Source organism: Planococcus citri, chromosome 2 (genome assembly GCF_950023065.1).
Source record: "Planococcus citri chromosome 2, ihPlaCitr1.1, whole genome shotgun sequence".
Taxonomy (NCBI): domain Eukaryota; kingdom Metazoa; phylum Arthropoda; class Insecta; order Hemiptera; family Pseudococcidae; genus Planococcus; species Planococcus citri.
Window position 1 is genome coordinate 74,871,176 of NC_088678.1, and position 13,500 is coordinate 74,884,675.

The following is a 13,500-nucleotide window of genomic DNA, read 5'->3' on the forward strand; positions in this document are numbered from 1 at the left end:
GGATGGGGAACAAAATATAAAATTGAGAACTTTTTATCGAAGTAAATGATTAGTTATCATAATTTATAAGAAATGTTATTATTTTACAAGTTTATAGGTTCAAAAGTCTTTAAAACTGGGATTGAAAAATTCCTCGATTTTTCTGTAGAAATTTGCTATTGCCACTATAAGGAAACCTTAATTATTACTCAACAATATTAGTAAAATCGTCCAGGAATTAAATTTTCCAGTAAAATAACACCCATTTGTTAGGGAATATTTTACGTTTTAGAGCATATTTTGGTATTTTTAAGAGAATATTTAAGCGCATATTTAGGATTGTTTACGAAAAGAATATCCGAGCCCTGCTAATTATAACTAAGTATGAAAATCCAAAATCCAAAATTTTGAAGTGATGTTTCGATTTTTAATGAAATGATTAAATTTTTTTGAAAAGGGTAGCACCCGTGGGTGGGGGAGGGGAGGAGTGACGATGAGGGCGGGGGAGAGAAGGTGTGATGAAGATATCTCTGGATAGGAAATTTCACTCTGAATACTTGAAGTAATCATCACCTTTGCGCTATTTTCAATAATTTTCGCAATAAATGCAAATAATGTGATCTTTATCAAAAATATTGATTTTCCAAATTTGGCGGGGGCGGCCCATAGGGGCTGCTCTCAAATGAAATTTTTTCTCAAGAAATGTATTTTAGCCTTCAAGGAATAATTTTTACTTGAAATTTTTTTGTGGGGCTATTAGGAAGGGAGATATGTGCAAGGGGGCAGGGGGTCCTCAGAGGGGGAGGGGTTGGGGAAATTTATCAAAATCTTTCTGGATAGGAAATTTTATTCTGATTAACTCATGTGATCATCACTTTTAAAACATTTGTACAGCAAATTGATCTCTTTACAATCGAATCGAATCATTTACGAACAATTGGCGATTGGGTAAATAAATTGATTGATTTCTTGGTGAATCATTCGATTGATTTGTAGTTGAGCGATGAGGGAATCGATTCATATTAGTGACTCATTTGCGAACGAATCGATTCATTTGCTCAATTTTTTGTGAATCATTCACAAACGGATTGAATTATTTTTTGTGAATCATTCGCGAACGAATTGATTCGTATAAGTGACGCTCGCGAAGGAATCGATTCGTATAGTGACTCATTCGCGAACGAATCGATTCATTTACTCAATTGTTGATGAATACTCTAGGTATTTTCTTCAGTAAGGGAGCTTGACTTTCGAAGCCAAAAAACAGGGATTTTTCAAATTTTGACAAAATACGACTTTTTTGCAATTTCGGTCAAAACCAGTTTTTTTCTGCATTTTCAAAAAAGCATTTTTTTATTGTCATTTTCAAAAAAAAAGTGGCGATTTTTAATGCGAAAAACCCGAATTTTTTCCAAAAAAGGTATTGTTTTCTTTTTGTCAAAATATCAAAACGTCGTGTTTTTTTGCCAAAATTACAAAAAAGCATATTTTGGCTTCAAAAGTCGTGTTCCTCGTCAAAATCACTACAAGAAGTTGTGGAGGAGTTTTTGTTGCCACAATTTCAGAAAAAAAAAATTCATAAAAATATTCCATAAATTCTCTCTCCCTCCACCATTCATTAAATTTTCTCTTTTTTCAATTCTCATAATAGTGTCTCAAGCACTACACAATCATTTTCAAAAAAATTGAGTGAATATTTCAAGCCAATCCTGATTTTTGCTGATTAAATTGGCAAAAAAGTTGTGTTTTTATAAAATTTTTTATAAAAGGTTCTGTTTTCAACCGAAATGTTTTCTTTGAAGTTGAATTTCTTTTTTTTTTAAATTACGTAGGTAAGGTACAATTCTGTTTTTTTTTTGGTTTAAAATTGAAAAAATAACCTTCAGCCTTAAGCACTTTTTTTCAAACTTGAAAAAAGTTGTGTTTTTTTTTTCAAAATTGCAAAAAAGCTCCGATTTTTACCAAAATTTTAAAAAAAGTACGGAAATTGCCAAATGTTTTTTTTTAAAAATTACAAACACTTCTCTTTTTTTAAAAAAAATTGCTGTTACGATAATCATAAATCGAATTAGACATCAACTGCGATCCAACAAAATGATGAATTACGGGTAATTTCCATTTTAAAAATTTAAAACGAAATTACAAACCAAGTCGCAAAATATAAACATTCGATAAAATTTTACGAATTTTCGAAAGCTTTCGCTCTCGCCTCTTCGCTTTTCTTTTTCAAATTTGAAATTTAGTATGAAAACCTAGTTCATTTAGACTCTAAAATCTTGAAGTGAAAACAATATAAATTCTCAAATTTCTTCAAAACAAATAATAGGTACTTACAAAAGTTAGCAAAATTGTCATATTTTTTTTATTTTCTGTAAAAATTTGTCATTTTATGCAGCAAAAGTGGTATTTTTTTTCTTATGCCAGTCGGCAAATTCTTATTTCTCATTCCAATTCTTCCATTTTAGAGAAGCTAAGTTAAAAATCATTACAAAGTATTATGTACATATACAAAGAAACTGATATCTACTTAACGGAACAGACGGATGGGACAAGATTCTTAATCACGTCGAACTATACTATTGTCCGCACCCCCGTCATGCCAAAACACAGTACTAAAAGTGAATATTGTTTGACAGAAGCATACTCGTATAAATATTTGTGCGGATATTGTAATGAAGAAGTTCATGTATATACATAAATATCAGCCTTATTCATTACAACAGTTGTGTGGCCAAAAAATTATCAAATGTGTGGGGTATAAATCCTATGCAAATTAATTGCCATTACTACAATCAATTATTAAGGAGAAAACTAATGAAATTCGAATCCTTGTATTCATAATCACTAATCAGCATCATTCTTTTGATAGTGACTCCTCAAATTATTCACAAGATTCTTATCACGCCAGATATGTCGCCCTTGCAAAAAAGTATGTATTATGGTACATTTGGGTGTACACGTTAGGTTCAAATTATCATTAGTGCTCAAAAAATAAAATGAAATAATTCTGAGGTTCAGTTTTAGTTTCATTATTCATCTCAGTTAGGTTAAGTTTAAATTCATATCCTCAATTCAAAAAAAAAAAAAAAAAAGTATGGAGTTAGTTTCATGTAGTTTTAAAATTCTTGCATCTCAGTTAGGTTAAGTTGAAATCCACATTATCAACACTCAATACATGGACACTTTGGCCAGCTCCAATCTTGAGGCCCAAAGTGCCCCGTCTACTAGGTACTGTCTAGTCCTAGAAAAATCGAAAGTGGAAGAACCTGTAACTTTTATGATAGAGCTTTTTTGAGTCAATTGCAGAATGTTCCAAAATGAAGTCTACACCGCCAGGAAAAGGAACCTTCATATGGGCACTACCACCCGTAGATCCGACATTGGCGGGCATTGCTCCAAAAAAACGACACATCTTCTATGTCGCAGATGTCATGCGGTGGCAAGAAAACAACGCCTGATAATAGAAAAGTAAGTAACCTGTTATATGGTGTACATTTTGTTATGTCCTTCCATAAAGCATCACACTCCCCCCAATTGCTTGTGGACACTTATATTTTTGACGAACCAGTAATGTTAGATTAGACGGGAGATGCCGATGTAAGCATGTCTAAAATAAATCCGCAAACAAAACGAAAAATAGAACGGCATCATTCTTGCTTATCAAAACCGGTCGCTACTTTGCATCAATCACTAATTATTATTAATCGCGATCCATAAAATTATGCACTTTTTGAATATAGGCTACACATTTATCTAATAATATGGTTGTTACGAGTATGTTGTTTAAATTTTCGTACCTGTTATTATCATAAAATAGTAGGTAATTTTTACAAGTTTTTTTCAACATTTTCAATTGATTTCAATTGATAGGGCAATTTAAAGTACCAACCTATAATTATGCCAAAATTATGTTCAAAAACGCGTTTTTAGCCAAATTTTTGTAAAAAATGATGGCTATTGCCGGGGGCCCGATTTTGGAAAAAGGTGCGGGGGGGTCAAAAATTTTGATATTTTTTAACGTTTTGAGCTCAAACTAGACGATTCGTTAACTTGATTTTTGGGGGCTTTGCGGAAAAGTTACTCACTGTGTAAATATCAATTTTTCAGGAAAGTTTTTTTTTTTTACAAGTCCCATACATCTCTGTTTTTCGCAAATATCCTTTGAACAGAGCATACTACAGAAAAATAACCAGCTCTGAGAGGAAAGAAAATTTTATGCTCTACAATTTTCTTCCTGGCGCAATTCGCAGCTCTCTAACCCTTTTTCAAAGGTTGCTAGGGGGTGTAAAAGTTTTCAGTGAACTTGAAATATCATCCATTTCAACAGTAGATTACTCGATAAACGCGATAGGTACCTAACAAAATGGAACTTTTTTCCAATAGTTGGGGGTTTTGAAAGGCTTTTTGGTGATGGTGATATCATAAAAACCAGTGTTGCTACTTTATTTCGTATACCAAAAATTAGCTCGAAAATCTTCTAAACGTAGTTTTCATGTCGTTCTGACTCTCAAAACTTCTGAAAAAAATATATTATGGACAACTTTTCACGCTGAACAACATATTAAAAAATTGAAATGTCATTATTTCGTAAACTCGATTTTAAAAAATTGAAAGTTTGCGAAAAAATACGATTTTTTTATTAAAAACACGAAAAACTGTTTTGATTGGTGAAGTTGACCCATTTGACCCATATCTTTACGTATCCGTTGAAACCGTTGAAAACTCCCTTTCACTCGATGAAATGAACTTATCATAAGTAGGTACCTATTCGAAGAAATTCAAAAAATAAACGAATTTTAATTTTTTTGCTATGCGAGTGTAATTTTCATCAACTTTTTCATGAAATATTACCTCAGAAAGAGATCAAAATAAGACGACTGAATAAATTTACGCTTTTTTTGATGTTTGGAATTGAAAATTGAATTTTTTCGAATTTTGATTTTTTTTTGTGATGAGTTCTTATTTTCATCGAGTGAAAGGGTTTTTTCAACTTTTTCAACGGATACGTAAAAATACAGGACAAATGGGTCAACTTCACCAATCAAAACTTTTTTTTCATGTTTTAAATGAAAAAATCGACTTTTTAAAATCGACTTTACGATTTATGTACATATAATGCCATCCCAATTTTTTAATATGTTGTTCAGCATGAAAAGTTGTCCATGATATATTTTTTTCAGAATTTTTGAAAGTCGGAACGATATGAAAACTACGTTTTGAAACTTTTCGAGATAATTTTTCAAACGAAAAAAAGTGGCAACACTGATTTTTATGATATCACCAAAAATCCTTTCAAAATCTCTTATGTACTATTGGAAAAAGTTCCATTTCAGTAGGTATCGCGGTTACCGAGTAATCCATTGCTGAAATGAATGATATTTCAAGTTCACTGAAAACTTTGACACCCCCTAGCAGCCTTTAAAAGGGATCAGAGGGCTGCGATTTATGCCATTGGTCATCTCTTCGGAAGGTCTTTCCATAGGAAAAGTTTCAAAAACATCGCCGACCCCCGTTACCATTTCTTGGTCGAATTGACGTGGAATGGCCGAGTATATAGCCTAGTTGGATGCACAACTATTTAAAATGTTGTGTTTGGATCCCTTTGAACTCATCGCTATCTGTGGTAATTTGACTCATTTGGACTTTTGGAATAAAGGGATTGGCAAAATGACTCTTTTTAGATATTTTTGGTGTAAAGCTGTTTCAGTTTGGAATTTCCCCCACCACATAGAAAAATTGAAAGTGGGAAAACCTGTAACTTTTATGATAAAGCTTTTTTGGGCCAATTGCTGAATATTCCAAAATGAAGTCTACACCGCCAGAAAACGGAACATTCATTTGGGCACTACCACCCGCTGTGGCAAGATACAAGTAACCCCTTCTATCGTGTACACTTTGTTATGTTCTTCCAAAAAGCATCACGCAGTACGCTCTCCCCAAAAATTGATTTTATGTATTTATGGTTCACTTGCTTGTGGACACGTACTTACATTTTTGACGATCTAGTAATGCTTTACAGTATGCGCGAGATAAAATCCGGAGCTGATTCAAGCATGTTTAAAATAAATCCGGAAACAAAATGAAAAATAGAACATCATTCTTTCTTAGCAAAACCGGTCGCTCCTTTACATCAATCTCAAGTTATTAATAATCGCGATCCATAAAATTATGCATTTCTAGAACATATTAATATGATGGGTATGAAATATACCTATTTGTTTAATACATACTAACTTATTAGATACATATTATCATGAAATAGTAGGTAATTTTTACAAATTTTTTCAACATTTTCAATTGATAGGGCAATTTAAAGTATGTACCTACCTGCCTACCTATAATTTATGCCAAAATTATGTTCAAAAACGCGTTTTTAGCCAAATTTTTGTAAAAAATCATGGCTATTGCGGCGGGCCTGACTTTGGAAAAGAAAGGCGGGGGGTGTCGCGAATCGCGAATAAAATAAAATTATTAAAGGTTGATTTTGATAGTGAAATATATTTAGGGCCATTATTACACAACAGTGGATTAAACAGTTGATTAACAAACGGAGCGTTTAACCATAACCAGTAACGGTCTTTAAAAGGAAATTCATTATTACAACAGGCAATCCACCATGGGGGTACAACTCAATGGTAAAAAAAAACCGAACCAACTTTTGGCATAGATTTACTATTTTAGATCAGATAATCATGTATAGTTTGTCATTCTGTCGCTGAATTTATGACAGCACTCTTTTCAAAATTTTATTCATCTCGGCCCCTGTTGGCTATCAACACAGTGGTTGAAACTTGTCCAAAATTTTCAATACAAATGATAAAAGTGATACCTAACTAGCAAAATGTACCAATGTTATAATAATTCCAATTAAAAATGAACTTTGTTCATTAATTATTGATTATTATAGTTGATATTTTTATTGTTGTATTATTTGGCCAAGTTTGTGGTGGGGCTCCACTTACATCGGTTTTATGTAGCAATATACGAGTCAGTCTTGAGGTATGGCCTAGCTATATGGGGTGGGTATGCTGACTACTTCACTGAGCCAGTTAGGGTTCTCCAGAAGAGGGAAGTTCGCTGTGCTGCTGGTCTTACTTGGGATGCTCCCTCTGCACTAGCCTTTGGCCAGTTGTGATTGCTCAATTTTGAAAAACTATATTCACTCGAGCTAGGCTGTGGATTCCATAGGTATGGTAGGGGTATTCAACAACCACCTAATTGGAAAAAATATCACTCCCGCATGCTGTTTGGGTTTAAGTCTGTCTCATTTCATCTCAGTTTGCCAGAGCCTATTAGGTTGTCCTCTAGGTGTGGGTTTAGGAAGGCTCTAAGGCTGTGGTTGCTTGGAGACAATAACATTGATCTAGCGTGAGTATGACCTGCCTCTTCAGTGACAGCTGCGCCTTCTCCACTGCCTCTTAGATTCTGATTCTGTTTTTTTTCTAGGCTCTCAGTCATATTATTGATTGTGTATTTACTACTTACTTAACACCTGTGTCAACTTCAGCTCAACGCTTTATGGGGAGGGGGGTACCTAGTAAATTTTACTTCATTTTTTTTCTTGTTTTTTGCTTTTTGTTCCTTGTATTTTTTGTTTGTTTGATTTTTTATATTCTCTCTTCTTCGTTGTATTTTGTTTTTTTGTCATAGTTTTTGCATTGCTTTTCCTCTTTATTCACGTATGCGAGATAGTGTTATTATTATTATTATTATTATTATTGTGAAATATTTTTCTGTGTTTGGGGTCTTTTCTGAAAGGCAGTATGGATTTGTGGCAAAAAAGTCAACAGAGATGGCCATTGTTAACTTAGTTACTCAAATAGCAGGCGCTTTGGAAGCTGGGCAGAAAGTTGTGGCTGCATTTTTGGATGTTAAAAAGGTGTTTGACTCAGTGAGTCATGAGATACTTCTGAAAAAACTTTGGAATTTGGGTATCCGCGGGTTCATGCTTGAATGGTTTCGCTCATATTTAAGGAGTAGGAAGCAAGCTGTTAAAATTCAGAGTGTACTGGGTCCATGGGGTGATATAACTGCTGGAGTGCCACAAGGAAGTGTGTTGGGGCCGGTATTGTTTCTAGTGTATATTAATGATCTACTGAGACTGAGGGTGAATGGGACTTTTTATTCTTTTGCTGATGATCTTGCTCTGGTGCTCTGCTCTAAATTCCCTCTCCAGCTTCAAAGTGACATTGAAGCGGACTTGGCACTTATTATCAGGTGGATGAGGTGGCATGCCCTTACATTAAACGTAGATAAGTCCAAGGTGATTTTTTTTACATATAAACTCGTGTATGACTGGCGATTCGAAGTTGTTGTCCACTCCTGTGAGGATGAAGAAGCTGAGTGTGGGTGTCCTGCTTTGCAAAGAGTTAGGGAGTACCGTTATCTGGGATTGGTTATTGATGATGGACTGGCCTGGGGCCCACAGAGTCAATATTTGCAGGCTAAGCTCCGACGATTAAACTATCTCCTTTTTTATTTGTCAAAGTTTGTTGGTCTCAGCCACCTTAAAAAATTCTATATTGCAATCTATGAATCAGTGTTGAGATATGGGCTTGCCATTTGGGCTGGGTGTGCCAGTTACTTCACATATCCTATAAAAGTTTTACATAAGTGGGCTGCTCGGACTGTTGTAGGGGTTTCTCGAGACTGTCCATCACAGTTGGTGTTCTTGTCTCTTGGTGCTCTGAACTTTGACAAGTTATACTCTCTAGAGCTTGGGTGCGGAGCTTTAAGTTGGAGGGGGAGAGACTGCAGTGTTCCAAGTTGGAAAAAGTACCACTCACAAAATCAGTTTGGTTATACATCAGCTGCGTTTGTGCTGGGCTTACCAGTTAACTTACGTAATGTTCCAAGATGTAGGTTTAGAAGGTGTCTGAGGCTATGGTTGCTGGGTGGTACTTTTGAGCCCCCCTGATCAACTTCACCGGAAGGTCAGTGCCTGGTAGGTGTCATGGTGCGTGTCTAGGTGTTATGTGCTCACATTTTCTCATTTACTGTGTACTTATTATGTTTTTTGATGTTGTTTTTTTTGCTGCAAAATATCTCAAATAATCACCTGTGTGTTCATCGTTCAAATCTTTCTCTTCTTATACGTATTTCATGTTACGCGGTTTTCTAGTTGGAGGGGATGGGGGAATTATTATTATGTATGATTGTTTTTTTTGGTTTTTTGTTTGTTTTTTTTTAAATTACTTATGCCATTTTTTCATGTATTTATCTATTTATCTATTTATTTTTTTTTTGTTTTTTTATTTTGATTGTTATTTCAGCTGGAATGTACGTATAGTAATAATAATCCGGCTCCTCGCCTCGCCTCTGGGCATAGAGGGGTCGACATGTACCAGAGATGATTGTTTTAGCTAGTGAATCAATAAATTTCAATTTCAATTTCAATTTCAATTATTATTTTTTTTTTGATAACAATAGTAATCCGGCACTCCGCTCGCCTACTGGCATAGGGGTGCCGTTAAGCATGCGTGTAGGTAATTAATATTTTGTTTATTGCTCCAAAATACATTTCATTTATATTAATCGGCAGATTTGGGTTTGATTGCATAATTTGTACCTAATTATGGTTAATTTGGTTAGTCTTGTACCTACCATAATATTGTTACTGTAAAACTCAATTTATTCATATTCATTTTTGAATTATGAATAACATAATTGAGTTATTGAATCAATGTTTTTTCTATATTTTCATTTTCAGAGTTTTAGTTTTGCAAATTGTTTGAAATTCTTATTGAATTTTTGAATTAAGGTCCGTTCCATTGAAATTTAGTTTATGGTTGCGCACAAACTTGGTCCTTTGGTTTCAGTAATTGAGTTGATGATCAATTTCATACATACAATTATGGAATGGAATTATCTATGCAATCCACTGTCCGTTCACTAACTGACTGAATTGTGACAATTTTGTACACTTTACTGAAAAACTCAAACAATAGCCAACAATTTTAACAAAAATTTTATCAAAAATTAAATTATCATCATTAATTTTCATTTGTATAATACATGATAATGTGTTCTATTTTCTTCACCATGAAATCCTTAGTTAAGGGTAGAGGACGCGGACGTGATATGAGCGTTGAGCGTCAGCGTTTTCAAATTTTCATAGCTCATTTGACACTCTCGCTGACGCTTTTTTGTGGAGACGTCCTAAAACCGAAATAATGTTTTTAAAGTTTTCGCTATGTAGGTAAGTTGAAATGTAAAAGTATTCTTTTGGTTAGTTATTGTTGATTACTTATATGTAAGTAGTATATCTTCCTTATCTAAATTGACAAAATTGTTGTTTTGATTATTCCACTGTAAATATTCAAGAGAAAAACATCTCAAATTATAATTATTGAATCAATAAGGAATTTTATTAAAAATTTGCTAGTAATTCACTTTTTCTTAGGAGGGGGGAGGGGCAAAAATTAAAGTGAAAACTGAACAGACTGATGGGACAAGTTCTTAACCACGTCGAACTATACTATTGTCCGCACCCCCGTCATGCCCTCTCCTAATGGTTCGAGACTGCAGTAAGAATATTGTTTTTGAAAAAAAACACAGTATTAAAAGTGAATATTGCTTTACAGAAGCATATAAATAGCTTTGGAGTTGGTTCATGTAGTTTTAAAATTCTTGCATCTCACTATCAGTTAGTTTAGGTTTAAATAATTCATATCCTCAATGTAAAAAAAAGTATTATCCTTGAAGTTAGTTTCCATGTACCCAGTTTTAAAATTCTCGCATCTGAGTTAGGTAGTTTCCATGTGCATGTACCCAGTTTTAAAATTCTCGCATCTAAGTTAGGTTAGGTTGAAATCCACATCATCAACACTCAATACATGGGCACTTTGGCTAGCTCCAATCTTGGGATCCCAAACTGCCCCACCTACTACTGTCTAGTCGTAGAAAAATTGAAAGTGGGAAAAACTGTAACTTTTATGATATAGCTTTTTTAGACCAATTGCAGAATATTTCAAAATGAAGTCTACACTGCCAGAAAAAGGAACCTTCATTTGGGCACTACCATCCGTAGATCCAACATTGGCGGGCGTTGCGCCCAAAAACAGACACATCTTTGGTATGTAACGGATGTCATGACGATGCCGTGGCAAGATACGAGTACAAGTAAGTAATCCCTTATTTCTAAAAAGCATTAAGCCCCCAAAAATTTATTTTATTCATGGCTCACTTGCTTGTCGACATTTATGGTTTTTGACGAGCCAGTAAAGGCGCGAGATAAAATCCGGAGCCTAAATCCGCAGACAAAACGAAAAATAGAACGGAATCATTCTTTCTTAGGAAAACCGGTCGCTCCTTTACATCAATCACAAGTTATTATTAATCGCGATCCATAAAATTATGCATTTTTTAAACATACACAATATATTTATCAAATACTTTTTCTCGTACTTGTTAGGTATTATCACAAAGTAGTAGGTAATTTTTACAAATTTTTAATTGAGCAGTCAAAAACTCATTTTTGACGATTTTTGACCACGCTACGTGAAAGAAGAGATCTTCAACCACCAAAATTACCAAAAAATGATTCTTGGCCATAAACACCTTTTCGTCATGTCCTCGCACATGTTAACATGTTATTTTGAGTGATTTTGGTGGTTGAAAGTCTCCTCTTTCACGTAGCGTGGCCAAAAATCATCCAAAATGAGTTTTTGACTGCTCGATTTTAATTTAGGGTTGATCATACAGGTCCTAATTTTTGTGTTTTACAACATTAAAATTTATTTTATGGATAAAGTAAGCTTATGCAACCTAGGAAAAGAGCTGGTTATTTTTCTGTACGATGGGCCATTCCACCTCAACTCAATCAACATTTCTGAGTCATGTCCTTCGATTTCGCTCAAATATTGTTTACAATATCTATACTCACTCATTAAGTAAGAAACCCGCAATCAGTTTGGTCCCAGCTCCCTCAGGGGGCGGATGGGAGGCTTCCATTATTTTCGCATTGTCTCGAGGTAGGTACTCAACTTCAGCAATGCATTCCTCCAAAGCTATGATACTTTGATCAAAAATGATTTCACTGTTCAAAAGGGCATTGTATGTACTTTTAACATTTTTAAGCATTTTGAAATTTTCAAAAATTGAAAGTTCAAATTTTAAAATGACGCTGTAAGTTGGAGCTACCATTTAAAATTCTGAAAAAATTTCCGTAGATCTACCTTTTGATGGTTTTTCGAAATATTCAATTTTCGAAATGGGGTCTTTTAATGGAAGAGGAGCACCCCCTCCCCCAAATCTGAAGGAAATTTTTAAAAAAATTTCTGAGGCGTGTGGTATATCGAATTGCATGTTTTTGGTGACGCTGAACACGAATATGACGACCGATTTTCGATTGGACCCTCGATTGGACCCCATCCACGGCCCCCAACAATTTTTTTGGACTTTTACCCATTGGGGGAGGTTTTGGGAGCCATGGGCGAGGTCAATTTGAAAAACTAAGACTATATTCGTGTTCAGCGATATCGAAAACGTACTATTCCATGTGTCACACGAATCAAACCATTTTTTTTAGGTTACCCTCTTTAGGAAGGTGCTAGGGGGCGTGGATGCGGCTCCAACCAAAAATTTGACGTCGTATTCGTGTTCAGCGTCACCAAAAACATACAATTCGATATATGACATGCCTCAGATTTTTTTCCTGAACGTTTCACTCAGATGGGGGGGGGAGGATGCTCCCTCTTCATTATAAGATCTCATCTCGAGAAATAAATATTTCAAAAAAACACCAAAAGGTACATCTATGGGAATTTTTCAGAATTCTAAATGGTAGCTTCCACTTACAGCGCCATTTTCAAATTTAAACTTTCCATTTGAAAGTTTAACTTCCAATTTTTGAAAATTTCAAACCTACTTGAAAAGTTCAGAACGCAATGCCCTTTCGAACTATGAAAACAGTTTTGATCAAAGTATCATAGCTTTGGAGGAATGCGCCGCTGCTTTTGAGTACCTCGAGACATTGTGAAAATAATGGAAGCCTCCCCACCACCCACCCCCTGAGGGGACTGGGACCAAACTGATTGAGGATTTTTTACCTATTGAGTGGGTAGATATTGTAAAAAAAATTGAGCGAAATCGAAGGACATGACTCAAAAACGTTGGTTGAGTTGAGGTGGAATGACCCTGTGGAGACTTAGATAATGTTTTTGACGACCCAGTAATGCTTGAAAGTAGGCGTCAGATAAAATCCGGAGCCGATTTAAGCATGTTTAAAATAATCCCGCAAACAAAACGGAAAATAGAACGGAATCATTCTTTCTTAGGAAAACCAGTCCCTCCTTTCTTACATCAATGTCAAGTTATTAATATTCGTGATCCATAAAATTATGCATTTTTTTCGAACCATACACATATAATGTAGATAATTATGTTTGATTAATTTACGTTCAAAATTTCATACCTGTTATTATCATAAGATAGTAGGTAATTTTTACAAATTTTTTCAACATTTTCAATTGATAGGGCAATTGATGGCTATTGCGGTGGACCCGATTTTGTTTTGAGCTC

At 34.6% G+C, this 13,500-nt stretch overlaps 1 protein-coding gene across 1 annotated transcript in view; it reads right to left on the minus strand.

The window, feature by feature from the left end:
* The window catches only part of LOC135837740 (uncharacterized), a 310,851-nt gene that overhangs the window by 82,208 nt on the left and 215,143 nt on the right, over positions 1-13,500 (minus strand). The window lies entirely within an intron of this gene.